The sequence below is a fragment of the Mus caroli genome, unplaced genomic scaffold (assembly GCF_978045245.1).
Source record: "Mus caroli unplaced genomic scaffold, Mus_caroli_1 scaffold_8, whole genome shotgun sequence".
NCBI lineage: Eukaryota > Metazoa > Chordata > Mammalia > Rodentia > Muridae > Mus > Mus caroli.
In genome coordinates this window covers 6,895,761-6,900,000 of record NW_028227263.1, presented here as the reverse complement: position 1 = coordinate 6,900,000, position 4,240 = coordinate 6,895,761, and the positions used below count along the sequence as shown (strand labels likewise).

The 4,240-nt window shown below is 47.3% G+C and overlaps 1 long non-coding RNA gene across 1 annotated transcript in view; it reads right to left on the bottom strand.

Annotated features, from left to right (window-relative positions):
• The window catches only part of LOC147002837 (uncharacterized), a 31,647-nt gene extending 28,796 nt beyond the window's left edge, over positions 1–2,851 (bottom strand). The window contains exons 1-3 of the long non-coding RNA XR_015048058.1: positions 2,726–2,851; positions 2,365–2,436; positions 709–826 (exon numbers count right to left, since the gene is read on the bottom strand). This is a non-coding gene — a long non-coding RNA (uncharacterized LOC147002837). The remainder of the gene's footprint in view (positions 1–708; positions 827–2,364; positions 2,437–2,725) is intronic.
• Positions 2,852–4,240: the final 1,389 nt, after the last annotated feature.

The window sequence follows — 4,240 nt, the reverse complement described above, 5'->3', positions numbered from 1 at the left end:
AATGATAAATGATCCCTCCACTCTCCGTTACCCGCACTTCTCACTCCTCCGTGCCCTCCCTTTCCGTGGGTGAAATAAATAATCCTGCACCAGAGGCAAACACATTTGTCTAGATGGTAGATGGTGCTGGTGTCGTGGTAGGAAAGACTGGTGACTGCTCTCTGAAGCTTCAGCCTCCCTCATGTCTGACCTTCTCCTCTTCCTCAAATCTACTTCTGTTCCTGTCATCTCTGAACCTTCTCAGTTTTAATGTCAGTGGGAATGGCAAATGGCCTGTGATGGCTCAGGAGAGAGCAGCCTGGGCTGTTCTGGGTGTGCATGTGAAAGTGTCCAGAGGCCACAGTAGACAGAACAGATCCCTGGTATCTGCTGGCTCCAGTCCCAGTAGATATATATGCCTGCAGGCCACAGCAAATCCTCCTCACACTATCCAGTAAACGTTCCCTGGGCTCCTGAATGCATCTGAATCCTGTGTAAGGAAGAAGCGATGACCCACTGACCCCCCTCCCGAGTCTCAGCCATGTCCACTTCAGTCACTATTTGTACATTGCCCTGTCACATGACTACATTAGGGAACAAGTCCATTGCACCTACACCTCGAGCAGATCAAAGGAGTCAAGGGGGAAATCTTCTCCAACTCGAGGGGAGAGAGAGCAGAAAAACCCAGGGGGTTGCAGACCCAGCCTCAAGCCCTCCTAGTGCACTTACAGATGGGCATCTCCTGGCCATTGAGGTGGCCTGCGCCTTGTGTCCTGGCAGTGGCTGGTGTCCACCGTCAGCGCCTGCCTCAAGTTGAGAGTAACAGCAGTCAGTCTTCTGGAGAGACCTGGATGGTAGGCAAAGCCAGTGCTGAGTCACTCAGGAGGTTTCAGGAGAACTCTGCCAATAGCTTTGGGCAGTGATCTGCAGCAAGGTCAGGGGCTGCTCTCGGTGTGAACTTCTAAGAAGATTCTGGTGTTAAACAGAGTTAGGAAACCAATATCTGAAGATGGGCATGACAATCCTTTTATGGGAGGACAATTGCTGTTTCAGGGCTCGGAGGCCAGGCAGTCACTATGCTGGAGCTCATTCGGCAGTCATGAGGCACACAGCTCTGGCCACAGGGCACAGAACAAGCACACGTGTATGTCGAGAAAGCTTTATTTATGGAAAAGGTGAAGTAGTCCCCCACCCTTAGACTGCAGACTTCTAGCCCAGACCTCGAAGGGTTTTAAATTGCAAATTGCAGATACCAGCGAGCAGCATCTAAAGCCCAGGACTGACTGGAAATACTCATCATAAACCGGTTTAATCCATTCCAATATTCTCCTAGCGGCACATGCCTCTGAATATTTTGCTTTCATTTTATTTTATTTCATTTTATTTTAAAACAAAGCATGTTAATAAATTAAATACTAGCCAGGCAGTGGTGGTGCATGCCTTTAATCCCAGTGCTCAGGAGGCAGAGGCAGGCAGATCTCTGGGTTTGAAGGCCAGCCTGGTCTACAGAGTGAGTTCCAGGACAGACAAAGTTACACAGAGAAACTCTGTCTTGAAAACCCAAATAAAATAATTAATGACTTAAACACAAATGATTACAGCAATAAAGTCAAAATTAAAAACATAAATTTAAAGTCTGGCGTGGTGGCACATACCTTTAATCTCAGTACTCAGGATACAGAGACAAACAGATCTCTATGAGTTTAAAGTCATCCTGGTCTACATAGTAAGTTCTAGGACAGCCAGAAACACATAGTAAGACCTTGTCTCACAAATGTGTGTGTGTCTGTCTGTCTGTCTGACTGTGCATGTGCTGTGTGCACGTATATGTGTATATTTAACATAGCCAAGATGTTCTGCTGATGGTAAATTATCAGAGGTGACTCCGCTCCATCAGAGTCCCCTCTTCAGCAAACCCCTTCTCCCCGGGAGAACTTGCCTGGGCTAGGACATCATGACAGATATCAAGTACATTCCTGAGAGCATTACATGTCAAGTCCATTATGACAGCAGCCTGGGCTTCACAAGCATGGGCTTGGGAAGAAAGCTAGGTTCAGCAGGCACCAAGTTCACTTGGAAGGTGGCTCCTCAATGATCAGAGTGAGTATGCACATGTGTGTATGCATATGTAGTATGTGTGTGTGTTGTAGGGTTGAACATTATCGTGGTCATCTGATGCAATTGTATAAGTTCGGTGTATACATGTATGCTTTGAACAGTGTGTATGTGTACATATGAGCACAAACATGACAGAATAGTAGTGTGTGCACATACATACATACATACATACATACATACATACATACATACAAGCACACACACACTCACACACAACTATACCCTTTAATTCAGGAAACTGGGGCACCAGGAAGTTGTAGGACTTACCCAAGGACCACAGACATGGGATGAACTGGAAACCAGGAGGGTGCAAGGAGTCACACCAACAAGCCATCCATCCTTAAAACAGGAAACACAGTCACTCCATAAGGGTGTTGAGCGTGTAGATGGGGACAGAGAATCACTAGGCACTCTACTATAAAATCCCATTTAATCTGTTCAAATATTGAACTGTATGCTGGGAACCCTCTGCCTTGCAGGAATGCATTTTTGTCTCCTGTTCTTCCAGCAGAGAGGTTCCAAGACACACAGCTCCAGAGACAATCAGCTCTCCAAACAAAATGCAAAAGGCCCTGGGGACTCCAGTGACATTTGAGATGCATGGTTTCTGCCCTTAGCCATTGCTCACCGGCATGGTCAGCTGCACAGCAGGTCCCAGGCACTCTCTGACAGGGCTAAAAGCACCAGCGGCACATAGGGGACAAGAAGCACCTCCAGACACAGAGCTCTGGTTGTCCTTGTGAGCCACCACACCTGGATGATGCAAAGGTGGTCCTCCAGCAGAGGTCAGGGAGACAGAGGATAACAGGAATGAATACTCAGAGAAGGCAGCCCTGCTCACTCACCCCATGCTGCCACTCCCTAAAAAGGGAGTCCTCATAAATAAAAGAGCAGGAGCTGGGTCTCCAGGCTGTTTTTATTATTGGCTTAATTTCTCTTCCCTGATATAGCTCTCAATATTTTATGACTTGTCGCCTAGCAATTCAGTTATGACAACTCCCCAGGCTTGCTACGCCCCTCACAGGAAACACTGGAGTGCAAGAACAGCTCCCAGCCCCACCCACCTCTATGGTCCGTAGGCAGTCCATGCTGGGCATGGGATTGAGGCCAAGGGACATATCCATGTGAGAGAGCTCAGAGCACAGCAAATGACGGGTACCACTCCTACACAACCGGATACCCAAGATCCTCTGTGAAAGAACAGAGCTGCATGCCCCACCCTGGAGGAGGCCTAGGCCTCGCCCACTACCCTGACTGTCTGGGCCTCTTTAACAGTGCAGCAGTTAAATCTACCACCACTACCACCACCAAAAGTGCCAGGGTCCCTGTTACTGCTAAGAGGGCACATGAACTGCCCTAGCAGTTCAGACACTAGCAATGCCTGGGAGACACTCAGGTTATCTTGAATTGTCAATGTAGTGACAGTGCACCAAGAAAATAGGAGGAGAAAACTTGAGCCAACTCATCCTGTGAAGTTCTTGAGGATGTGATCATTTAAATAAATCAATAGCATCTCTATATAGTAGCAACCGTCGGCTGAGGAAAAAAAAAATCCTAACACCTTTCACAACAGCAGCAGGAGATGCTTGCTCTGATAGGATCGCTCCTGTATAGCTCAGGGGTGGATTTGTAGGAAACGTATACGAAAGACAGTAACAAAGGGTTCCAAGAGACAGGTGGGATGATGCCCCCATGACATCCATCCTGAACCCCCAGAGTCTGTGAATATATCCCCTTAGGTTAGCAGTTCCCAGCCTGTGGATCATGACCCTTGGAGATTACATATAGATATTTGTATTACTATTTATAACAGTAACAGAATTACAGTTATAAAATAGCAACAAAAAATAATTGTATGTTTGGGAATCACCACAACAGGAGGAACTCTATTAAAGGGTTGAGAGTCACTGCCCTAGACAGTGAAGGGGACACCATGATGGTGTGTGGGGACCAACCTGAGTGGCATGGGGAGACAGGGGTCCCCATAAGAGAAAGACAAATGATAGGTGGGAAGTGAGAAAATTTGAGCTCAGTAGAGGCTTTCTCTCTTGCCACAGGTGGGATTTAACTCTGGAGCTCGGGGCCAGATACTCAGGGTCACACAAACTTGCATTGAGTCAATAGCTTTCATGTTCTTGTCGTC